Source organism: Pleurodeles waltl, chromosome 3_1 (genome assembly GCF_031143425.1).
Source record: "Pleurodeles waltl isolate 20211129_DDA chromosome 3_1, aPleWal1.hap1.20221129, whole genome shotgun sequence".
NCBI classification, from domain to species: Eukaryota; Metazoa; Chordata; class Amphibia; order Caudata; family Salamandridae; genus Pleurodeles; species Pleurodeles waltl.
Genome location: NC_090440.1, coordinates 292,361,157 through 292,373,824, shown reverse-complemented (window position 1 = coordinate 292,373,824; position 12,668 = coordinate 292,361,157). Strand labels below are relative to the sequence as shown.

Here is a 12,668-nt window from a genome sequence, read left to right as displayed (position 1 = left end):
ACTTCAATTCCACAGCAGCATCTCTGGAGATCTTGACAGTGCCTTCTAAATCTCCCTTGTGTTGAGACCACTGCCTTCGGAGGCACCACTGAAGAGCCCTCATGTGCCAGCGAGCATGCGTGACCAACAGAATGCAGGAGGCGAACAGACCGAGCAGACGAAGGACCTTGAGGACTGGAACTACCGCTCCATTTCGAAACATTGGAACCAATTCCTGAATGTCTTGAATCCGCTGAGGCGGAGGAAAGGCTTGACTCAATGTTGTATCCAGTACTGCCCCTATGAACAGGAGGCGCTGAGAGGGCTCCAGGTGAGATTTGGGCACATTCACCGAAAAGCCCAGGTCGAACAACAACTGGGTTGTTGACTGCAGATGATGCGACACAAGCTCCGGGGACTTGGCTTTGATCAACCAGTCGTCCAAGTAAGGGAATACTGCTATCCCCTTCCTTCTGAGCTCCGCCGCAACCACTGACATCACCTTTGTGAAGACTCGAGGTGCTGAAGTAAGACCAAACGGGAGGACCGCAAACTGATAGTGCCGCGACCCTACCACAAACCGGAGATACTTCCTGTGCGACTTGAGTATCGGGATATGAAAGTAAGCATCCTGCAAGTCGACAGACACCATCCAGTCTTCCTTGTTCAACGCCAAAAGCACCTGTGCTAGGGTCAGCATCTTGAACTTTTCCTGTTTGAGGAACCAATTCAAGATCCTCAGATCCAGGATTGGTCTCAACTGACCATCCTTTTTGGGAATCAGGAAGTATCTTGAGTAACAACCTCGACCCTTTTCCTGCTCTGGGACCAACTCTACCGCGCCCTTTGAAAGGAGGACTTGAACCCCCTGTTCTAGCAACAGGAGGTGTTCTTCTGAACAATAAGATGGGCGGGGCGGGATGAGGGGCGGGAACTCCCGAAAAGGAAGGGCGTAGCCTTTTCCCACAATGCCGAGAACCCAAGTGTCCGTTGTGATAGACTTCCACTTGTGGAGAAAATGCTGTAATCTTCCCCCTACAGGAGAGGAGTGAGTGGGAAACGGCGGAAGCCTAAGGCTGCTTCCCCTGCTGCACCCCTCCAGAGGACGAGGAAGAGGCAGAGTGCTGTTGAGAGGCTCCTCTGGTACGGACCCCACCCCTCCCCCTCCCTCCCTCTAAATGACCTATAGGGGAGGGAAGAGGCGGGTTGCTGGAACCTCCCCCGAAAGGAAGAGGAATAAGAGCCACACCCAAATCCCCGAAACCTCCTGAAAAATCTAGAAGAGGCAGAGGAAGAAGGAGCTTGCAGTCCTAACGATTTGGCTGTGGCTCTGCTCTCCTTAAATCGTTCCAAGGCCGAATCCGCCTTGGCTCCAAACAGTCTGTCCCCATCAAACGGAAGGTCCAGCAGGGTCGACTGCACATCCGCCGAGAACCCTGAGTTTCGGAGCCAGGCCTGCCTTCTTGCCACCACAGCCGTGCCCATTGCCCTGGCCACCGAGTCGGTCGTGTCCAGCCCAGACTGGATAATCTGGGTCGCGGCAGCCTGGGCGTCCGAGACCACATCCAAGAGACCCTGGGGAAGTTCCGTAAATGTGGACGAAATATCATCCATCAGAGCATGGATGTACCTCCCCAGAATGCACGTTGCGTTGGTGGCCTTCAACGCCAAACTGCATGACGAAAATATTTTCTTGGACTGCGCATCCAGTTTCTTGGAGTCTCTGTCTCCAGGCACCGTCGGGAAGGAACCAGGCGCTGACTTTGAGGAACAGGAGGCTTGCACCACCAAGCTCTCCGGCGTAGGGTGTCTAGAGAGAAAGGCAGGGTCAGATGGTGCAGCTCGATACCTCCTGGCCACAGCCCTATGAACGGCCGAGGAAGATACCGGCTTCTTCCACACCAACACCGGATCCAGCAAAGCCTCATTAAAAGGCAAGAGAGGCTCAGCTGCAGCAGAGGCCGGATGCAATACCTCTGTCAGCAAATTCTGCTTCGCCTCTGCCACCGGCAAAGGCAGGTCCAAAAAGCTCGCTGCCTTCCTCACCACAGCATGAAAGGAAGCAGCCTCCTCCGTATATTCCCCTGGAGATGAAAGGTCCCACTCAGGGGAAGTGTCCAGTCCACTGGCTGTATCCAGACCATGCAGTCCGTCTCCAGAGTCCTCAATCTCTCCCTCCTCTAGGACTCGCTGGTACTCCTGCTCTTCTAAAAGACGAAGAGCACGCCTCCTCGAATGAAGTCTCTCCTCGATACGCGGAGTCGACATGGCCTCCGCCGACATCGAGGAACGGCGCCGATCGCCAGAAGCATCCGACGCCGCGTCCGGCGCCACAGGCAGCTTCGGCGCCGAGGCAGGAGCCGGAGGACGAGGTCTTGGAGCCGATGGACCAACCGGAGTCACAGGGCAAAATCCTGACTTCGACGGAAGGACAACTTCCGGGGCCGAAACATCCGGAGCCACCGGAGCGGCCACCGACGCCGGTACCGGCGCCGAGCCCACATTACCGAAAGGGAGAAAGGGAATAAAGGGTGCCGGCCGAAGAGGCGCAGGATCACCCAAGGAAAAGGCCAAGGGCCCCGAAGGACCAGCCGGAGCAGCTCCTGGAGCCATCTGCTGAAAGATGGTATACATCGCATTAAGAAACGCGGTACTATCGGCTCCAGGAGTGGGAAAAGCCGGATACTGGGGTGCCTGGATCGAGGGCGACCCCGACGCCGGCCTCGACGTCTGCGACGCCGGAGAAAACACAAGAGGCTGCACCACCTCAATCACCGACGCCTGACCAGGCGAAGTCGGTGACGCCGGAGAGGGCAACGGCGTCGAAGGATGCGGCGTGACCGTGGGGCTGACCTCCCAAGTCTTCCGACGCCGAGCCGAAGGTGACCTCGAACGAGACTCCTTGCTGGAATGACGTCGTGAGTCTCTACGGCGCCGGGAATCTCGATGACGCCGGTGAGACCTTGGCGAAGAAGACTTCTTATGTTTCTCCTTCTTCTTTGACTTTGCCATGAATAACTTGGCCTCACGCTCTTTGAGGGCCTTCGGATTCATGTGTTGACATGAATCGCAAGTCGAGACGTCGTGGTCGGAGCTCAAACACCATAGACAGTTGGAGTGAGGATCTGTAACTGACATCTTGCCCCCACACTCTCGACAGGGCTTGAAACCCGACTTCCTCTGAGACATTATTACCACAGAGAAGACTACGCAGCAGACAATACACTGTAACCACGAAGGTAACAGTAGCTCCCTCGAAGATAACCGTTTCGAATGCACGGAAAAAAGGGAACTGTCATCGGCACGTCGGCGAGGACCTCTTATTGCCTGTATGACGTCAGACGGCGTCGCGTGGGCAAGAGTGACGTCCTCGTCGACGTGCAGAGACTAGTAAGAAGATTTCCGTCGAATGCTGGCGCCATGGGAGTATTCATTAGGTGAGGAATCCACAGGTAGTTGTATCCATCAGAACTTAGTTTTTTTTTGTGTGAATTTCTATGTTTTTTTTAATGCAAAGTAATATAAAAATACTGTATGTTAATACAACCACTGCCACACACAGCCTTTGGCTGTGCACATCTGATGTGTCCAGGCCCAGCAGCCAACTCCCCACATGCACCCAAACCCACGCTGTGCATGGCCAAGGGCATGAGTATAATGGGTATAATGGGTGAGATTCCTCCAACAATTAACAACCCCCCCCACCCCCCCCTTTGCTGGCTTCAGATCCGTGGATACCCACAGAATTTCTATGGTTTTGTACAGGTAAAATGTCAGCTTAACTATAACACCCCTGTAACCTTGGATTTTTTCTGTGAAATTCTATGGTTTTTTTTTCCAGTTTTTTTTTGTTTTTTACACACGCGTCTTAATATAACCAGCGCTGCCCTCAGTCTTTGGCCATGCAATGCAGGTGTAGGACGCAGGGCAAGGCCCTGTGGCCAACCCTCCCGCATGCACACAAACCAAGGATGAGGTGGGTGTTTTTTTTTTTTTTTTTGCAATTTCTCTCTGGATCCGCGGGTCCACCACGGATCTTACACAGGGGGCCTCACTGAGCCCCTGCGGAGGATCCGTGGACCAGATGAGAAAAAAAAACTGGACACTTTTGCCCATGAGGGGTCCCCTAAGGGACCTCTCTGTGTGTCCTACCCCTGTAAGCGGTTTTGCACTGATTTTTCCCACCCCCCTGCTGATGCGACAAACAAAATGGAGGCCGCAACTTTTGTCAAGTTGCAGCCAGCAAAACTGTGTCTTGCTTTTCCCCCCAGATCCGCCAATCAACCCTATGTACCTATATTTTTTGTTTAACCTTAAATTACTCTGAATCTGCCAAACTGATTTACACCAAATCACAAAAAGCACAACCTGCTGACCCAGATCTAGTTTCCTGCCAAATTTGGTGCAATTTCATTCAGCAGTTTGGGCTGTAGCCATGTCTAAAGAACGCAAAATCCCTACGAACACAGAAAGGGAGGGAAAAGTGTTTGGGCCCCCCTTTTTATTTCCCCTCAGCCCCTCTTGACTGATCACCCTAAAACTTTCAAGACACTAGCGAAAGTAAGTGTTGCATTAGTCTGAAAATGTTGCGAAGATTTGTCAAACGGCACCAAGGTTATTGGCAAAACAAAGCCTCATCTACGGAAAAAAACTGTCTTAACTAGAACCAAAATTATGTATATATCAGACAATACATCTGCATTGCACAGAAATGGTATGCAGTGTAAAGGCCAGCATCGAAATACAATACATGCTGGCACAGTGAAGGCATCATGGGTAAAGCCCTGCTTTGTAAAGTCTGATATTCCCTATGAAGTCATATATATATTATTTTTTTTGTGAAATCAATAACTGTTGGCTAACACTATACCAAATGAAAAGGTGCATGGAGTCAGAACAAGGTGGAGGAAATGAAAAGAACACTGGAAAACCACAGTAAAAGACAAAAAATGCAGGGGCGTGGCTTCGGGCGTCAAGATGGCGGTCGCACTCTGAGAGTGCTCTGGACCCCTCCGTCATCCGCCCGTAGTTAGAGTGGCCTGACCGAGTTGAGGATGTCGTCTTGACGATCCTTGCGACCCCTGGACCCCTGGGAATCTCCGGCGGCGAGTAACTTCATGAAAGCGGCCCCGTTCCCGAGCCGCGCCCGATCCGTCCCTGGAAACAAAATGGCGGCCGGGGCTGATTTCCGCGGCCGAGTCGGGGCCGGACCCACGATCCCTCCCGATGCGGCCGAGCTGGAACGGAGGTGTGGCGGGGTGAGGAAAGAACCCTGGAGGGAGCTGAGGCTGCGCTCCAAACGTGGTCCCCGCGGCATGCAGGAGCAGTGCTGCTGCATCTAGGGGGAGAGAGCGCTGTGTGGGTGGCGCTGCGGCCGTGCGCCGGCTCGAGGACATCAGCCGAGGAGAGCTGAGAGGCTGCGCTGCACCCAGGGGAGACCCCGCGGGCCGGGGCTGGAGCGGCGGAGGGGCGTTTGCGGAGACGGACTTCCTGGTGTTGTGAGTGATGACAGAGGTGTGCTGAGGGTCCGCGGAATGTGGCGGAGAGACCGGGATGGGACGAGGCCTCTCTGAGGATACTGACACGTCCGAATAACCAAAATTGAACGGAAAGACTTGGGGCCACCCTCTCCGGGTTCCCGTTCTGAACGGGCCCACCGCGGACCGCTGCCGCGCCGGGAAACACACCGTGATCCGGCCCAACGAAGGGCATAGGCCTTGAGTGACTTCATGGCGTCGCGGGTGCAGCGTGATCAGCCCTGGGGCCGGTCGAGGCCCTACTGAAGGTAACGGCACGAAGTGACAACAGGGTGGGGGAGGGGAGAGGAGTTAGGGGAGAGGATGCCCTACCCCCCCTTACCATTTAATACCTAATGGCGGTTAGCGGCTGGGCCGGGATGGAGCCGGACCCATCGTGGAGTCACCGCATGCCAAAGGTGGAGAAGACCACAACTTGGGCCTGAACACCTCTCCCCACGCCCTCTTTATAACTGTGGTAACTACAAACGCGCAGGGGACCTAGGCTGGACTTGAAAGACCGCAAGAAGTGAGCTACCGGACTCCTGTTTCCGATATTGTGATGGGGAGAGACAAGGCGAACAAACAACCCCCACCCTCCCAGCAAAAGATTGACCAGTTCACGACGCCGGCGGGCCAGCGAGGTGAGGGAGACACAGCCAGCGGAGGCCCCGCACCAGACGGAGTGAGTGCCATCCTTCAAGCCATTCAATCATCACAGTCTGCGGTAGAGACTAAGATCGGGGAAGTGCGAGAAGACGTGGGTCTTGTCCGACAGGACCTCAGAAACGCAGTGAACCGGATCACTGAGGTTGAAACTAGAGTCTCCCAGACTGAAAACGACCTAGCCGACCTCAGAAGTAAAGTGGCCCAGCTGCAGACCCGAACCGGCGAGCTTCACCGCCGTGCGGAAGATGCAGAAAACCGGTCAAGATGCAATAACCTGCGTTTCATCGGACTCCCAGAGGGCATAGAAGATGGTGGTGCATCCGAGTTGCTAGAGAAGTGGATTAAAACCTGGATGCCAGAGCAGTCCCTTTCGCCCTGGTTCGCGATCGAAAGAGCACACAGGGCATTGGCTCCTCGCCCCCCTCCAGGCGGCCCAAAACGTCCAATGATTGCGCGCTTCTTCAACTTCAAAGATAGAGACAATATCCTTAAAGAGGCTAGGAGGTTGGAAGATCTTCAATGGGAGAACCATAAAATCCTAATTTTCCCAGACTATACCCGTGAGGTCCAGACCCGCCGCCGGTCGTACGAACACGTTAAGCAGCTTTCATACATGCTCCTCTTCCCCGCGCGGCTCAAGGTCCTCCTGGCCGGGCGAGCGCATTTTTTTTGAAACACCTGAAGAGGCTTGGGACTGGCTGACGGAGGAGGGCGTCGGAGCCCGAGGGGGGCCTTCGGGACACTCTGAGAGGGCCCCTCTGGTTGGTCCCCTCGCCCCGGGAGGTCCCCGGAGGAGCCGGAGGCGCACCAGATCCCGGAGAGGGAGACCGAAAGACACAAACACCTTGGAAAATAATGAGGAAATCCGAGACTTTGGCTCACAAACAGAGAGGGAACCCGCGGAACCCTCGGGGCCTCAGACCCCAAACCAATCAATAGATGACAACAACTTGAGCCAATCCCCGGCCCTCGGTTAATATGACGCATTTGACACCCACTGATGGGAGTCCAAAAGACTTGGGATGTCAGACTTACCTATGCAGACCTTACAAGGGTCACTATAGAAGGCGCCAAGCCTCTCTAATATATGACACCCGAGACTTGGCAGGCTTTCACTAATTGTAATTGATCCGACTATATGGAGGGGTCCAGTCCTGCTGGCTGTCTGGTTTTGGTTGGGTATTTGGGCGACAGATGCTTCCGGGGTGGGAGTATGGGGAGGGGGGTTGTTGGGGGGTGGAGTTTTTGAAGTTAGTTTAGATAGGAATAGGAATAAGTTGGTTAGGTCTCTTATTATTTCATTGTTATGTTTGGAATGGTCGCCCCTGGGTCCACAGCCTGACACTCAGCCCTATGTAACACCTACGCAACTCATGCCTGGCACTCATTAACCCAGGTCCTTTCCTGGAACGTAAATGGCCTGTTGGACAAGATCAAGAGGTCAGCCGTATTTAACACTCTCCGCAGGTACTCCCCCTCAGTGGTCCTCTTGCAGGAAACTCACCTCCTTGGGACTAGGTGCCCCATGCTCATGCGGGGAGGATATGACAGAGTATACCACGCGGGCTTCTCCAGGGGCTCTAGAGGGGTAGCCATTTTGCTTCATCGCTCTCTGCCTGTGGTGATCACAGCCACGCAGGTCGACCCACAGGGCAGATTTGTTGTGGCCACGGGGACTCTTCATGGAACACCGATAAACTTTATATCTGCGTATGCCCCCCCCTGACTAGACTTGATGCCTTCTTGCACTCGCTCCGCCGAGTGGTTGTGGGACTGCCCCAGGGGACCACCCTGTTGGGAGGGGACTTCAACGCGGTTCTTGATCCCGATTTGGATGTATCCGGCGAGATCACGGCCAGTAGATTAGCCAGGGCTTCGGCTCTGACTGGTTGGACCGAGAGCCTTGGCCTTTGCGAGGTATGGAGAACCTGGCACCCTAGGGATCGTCGGTACACCCACACGTCGGCCGCCCACCGGACGCAATCCAGAATAGATCTGGTATTCATGTCCGCTCTGGACCTCTCAAGCGTCACAGGGACAGAGATACTTCCCCGGGGAGTTTCAGACCACGCACCGGTGCGGGTCCGCCTAGGTGGAGCAGATCCCTCCAGACGCCCGGTATGGCGCCTAAACGCATGGTACTTACAAGACAAAGACTACACCCAGGAGATCAGAAATCAACTAACCCAATATTTTGATCTGAATCTGGGGTCGGTCCGGTCCCCGGGAACATTATGGGCCGCCTGTAAGGCTACCCTTAGAGGGCATGCCAAGCACCTTCTCCACTCCCGCGAGCGAGACAGGAACTCCCAGATCTCTGACCTGGAGGCTAGGGCCCTGAGACTGGAACGCCAACAAACGACCTCTTCGTCTGCCACTGCCCTGAGGCAGCTGACTATGGTCAGAGAAGAAATTAAACACATAATGCTAGACTCGGCTAGGTGCATGTGGAGAGCTTCGGTAGCCCGTATATATGGCTGGGGGGATAAAAATGGGAAGCTCCTGCACTGGCTGGCGGCTCGCCCTCTGGCCGGCAGGGTTATACCTGAGATTTTGGAACCCTCGGGCTCCCTCTCCAGGACACCTGCTGAAATTGCACAAAGCTTTGCCTCGTACTATGCCCGCCTCTATGCAATGCACCCCCGCCCTGCCATTGAGAAAGAGACCCCTCTTTTGAATGACGTCACTCTCCCCAGTATCTCCCTGGAGGCAAGAGATAGACTGGATGAAACTATTAGCCTCGCAGAGATCACCAGTGCAATTTCCGGCTTGGCATCAGGCAAAACTCCAGGCCCTGACGGACTCCCGGCAGAGCTATATAACAAATGCAGTGATATATTGGGTCCCCACTTACTCAATATGTATGGAGAAGCCGAGAAACTAGGCAGATTCCCCACCGAGATTGACCAAGCTACGATAGTTGTGATACCAAAAACCCAACCCCCATCGCGGCATTGTTCGGCATACCGACCCATCTCACTTCTGAATATTGAGATCAAAGTGCTTTCCTTGACCCTGGCCTCTAGATTGAAAGAGATAATGCCCACACTAGTGCACCCTGATCAATGTGGCTTTATGCCCACTCGTAGCACCAGGCACTGCATTAGGCGGCTGCATATGGCTCTGGCACATCGCAGGACTCTGTCACACACACCCTTGGCATTACTCTTACTGGACTTTGAAAAAGCCTTTGATACAGTGGATTGGTCCTACCTTGAATTGGTCCTGCAGAAAAATGGACTCGGCCCCAAATTCCGAGGCCTAGTGAGACTCCTGTATTCCAAACCGACAGCTCGAGTCCAAGGGAATGGAGTGGTCTCCGACCTGTTCCCTATTGGCCGCGGAACCCGGCAGGGTTGCCCGCTATCCCCATTGCTCTTCGCATTAATGATAGAGCCTCTTGCGATACTGCTGCGAGGAGATCCCCTGATCGAAGGCTGGTCCTGGCCCGCTTGCGCAGAGGACCGTGTGGCGCTATACGCAGATGATGTCCTCCTATATCTCTCCAACCCGGCTAAAAGTGGCCCCCGCGTGCTAGAGATCCTGAGCCTTTTCGCAGAAGCCTCGGGGTTGATCCTGAATCCCGCCAAGTCCCTGTTGGTCCCCCTACACCGCTCCGGAGACTGTGTGGACTGGCAGCGGAATATTCCAGTCCGAAGAAACAGCTTTAAATACCTGGGAATATTTATTTCACTTCTCCCTGAGTTGACATGGGAACTTAATGTTACACCGTTAACCAGGAAAATTAGAAGCGATCTCCTACACTGGAGGACACTCCCTCTTAACCTGCTTGGTAAAATAGCGCTCTACAAGATGATGATCCTCCCTAGGCTCCTCTATCTCCTGCAAAATTTTCCCCATCCAATTCCTAGGAAATGGTTTGGGGAAATGGACTCATTGGCACGCCAATTTATATGGAGCGGAGCCCGCTCACGGTTAGCACTCAAAACCTGCCAGAGAGATGTGTATGATGGAGGTTTGGGCATGTCTAATATCCATTACTACCACCTCGCGTCACAAATACTTGTAATTAATGACTGGATGGGGGGTGGGTGGACAGATCCGGCATACCGACTGGAGCTCCAAACGATGGGATACCCACGGATTTGGGACACCCTTTATGGAGGTCCGATCTCTCGAGACATCCCGGACGTGACCAAGGTGGTTCTGCAGGGATGGCGGACGGCTCAAAAATCGACAGGGTGGTGGGGCCGTCTTACCCAACAGACCCCATTGTGGCAGGGGAGGCAATTGGTGGAGGTGGCGGGCCTGGAGGGGTTTCAGAATTGGGATAACATTGGCATCTCCACACTAGGCGATGTCTGGAATGGGTCACACATACAATCCTTCGAAAATCTCCAGAAAAACTTTTCATTAAATAAGACACAGTTCCACAGATACCTCCAGCTCCGACATGCCTTATCAGTACATATCCGAGTGGGAGAAACCATACCCGAGTGCAGCCCCATGGAGGCCAAGGCATTGATGGGGAGCTTGGGCAAGGGAGGTGTTTCCCAGATATATCGCACCCTGGTCTCCGGCACCTCGGGTTCCCTGGGGGTGCTTCGCCAGAGATGGGAGGGGTGGGTGGGCCCCATGGAAGAGGTGGAATGGAGTGAGGCGCTAATGGCCCCGCGTGCCCTGGCGATTGCTACCCGTCTTAGACTGATACAAACTTATTTTTTGCACACAGCATACCTCACACCCGACAAACTACACAGAGCGGGCCTCCGCCCCACTGCGGAGTGCCCCCGCTGCAGAAATCCCACAGCCGACTTCTTTCACATGGTATGGACCTGCCCGCCCATGGTAGTCTATTGGGGAGCTGTCTTGGGGGAGGTTTCCGAGGTGTTGCAGGAGAATATAGAAAGAGAGCCTTTGCCCCTCCTTCTTGGGATCATGGGTGACACCGAACTAAGGAGACCGAATCTTCCTTGGGGTGGCGTGCTTAGTGGCTAAGAGGGATATAGTGGCAAACTGGAAGGCCAAGAGTGCCCCATCACTGGCTAAATGGAGACGGGGAGTGGATTGGTGCGCACAGAGTGAAAAACTTGTATATGAGGCTAGAGGATGTCCGGATAAATACAATAGGATATGGGGGAAATGGGAGACCGCAATAGGCACCTGAACAACATGTCATCTCTAATATTAGTGCTGTCTGGGATCACAGGTTCGACCAATGTTGGGTGCCCGTTGGCATCGTGTTTTGATGTTTGTATCATGGTTTTCTTTCTATTGCAACAATCAATAAAAGTTCTTTATAAAAAAAAAAAATAAAAAAAAAAATTAAAAAAGAAAAAATGCAAGAAGAAATTATAACTGCATGCATAGAAACATGTTAGAAACATGTACTGATTTAATGAGTGACAAAAATAAAATAAAGAATAGGGAAAATTAACTATACAAATAGTTGGGACCTGGCATTCTCGAGGGTCTCCCACAAACGTTTTGCCTTCAACCATCCTATTTTGCTGAATTTGTTTTTGTTGGCCTTAGGACTCTGCACTTCACCACTGCTAACCAGTGCAACTACTCTCTCCTTTAAACATGGTAAAATTGGCCTACACCCAACTGGAACATTTACTTTACTTATAAGTCCCTAGTAAAGTGGTACTATATGCACCCTGGGCCTGTAAATCAAATACTACTAGTGGGCCTGAAAGATTTATGTGCCACCCACCTAATTAAGTAGCCTTTTGAAACCTGTCTCAGGTCTGCCCTTACAGCATGTATGTTCCATTTTAAGCTGCCATTTTGACTGGACAAAACAAGCCTTTTGCCAGGCCTAAACCTTCCTTAATATGTGTCACCTCCAAGGGTAGGCCCTAAACAATCCATAGGACACAGTAAATTGTATTTTAAAAGTTGGACATGTACTTTTAAGTTTTACAAGTCCATGTAGAAAAACTTTCTCAAATTCATTTTCCACTATTACAAGGTCCACTTCTCCCATAGATAACACTGGGTTACGTTATTACATTTATTAAGTGATACATTTTAGGTGGGTGGGCACAGGATGGAGTATCACGATTGGTGTCTGAGCAACTGTACTTAAAAACCTTCCTTAATGGTAAAGTCAGATTTGAAGTCGCAATTCTTAAAATGTCACTTTTAGCAAATTGGCATTTTCTTGTCCAAACCATTTGGTGCTTGCAGCCTCTTCTGGGGTCCTGTGATTAGGTGCAGTTGACAGTTGGTCTTGGCGTATTACTTCCATCCGGCCACACAATAGAGGGGGCTGGGTGTTGGCAAGATGGGCCACGCTGACTTGACTTGGGGGGGGACTTGACTCAGCTCACACACACATAGGACTTCACACTAGCTTATTGTGCCTGCAGGCAGACTGGGACCAGGACAGGATGGCCCGAAATTCCATATACAGGTGGAAACCAGAAGTTTCTTCCACATGTATAAAATGGAGCTCTCTGACCTACTCTTCAGTACACTCCTGGCCCTGTGGATCCTGCAGAAATAGGACTGCCCTGTTGCTTGAGGCCTGCCCTC

At 52.7% G+C, this 12,668-nt stretch overlaps 1 protein-coding gene across 1 annotated transcript in view; it reads right to left on the bottom strand.

Moving 5' to 3' along the window:
• Positions 1–12,668, bottom strand: part of RSL24D1 (ribosomal L24 domain containing 1) — an 80,402-nt gene that overhangs the window by 26,286 nt on the left and 41,448 nt on the right. The gene's annotated exons all lie outside the window — the stretch shown is intronic.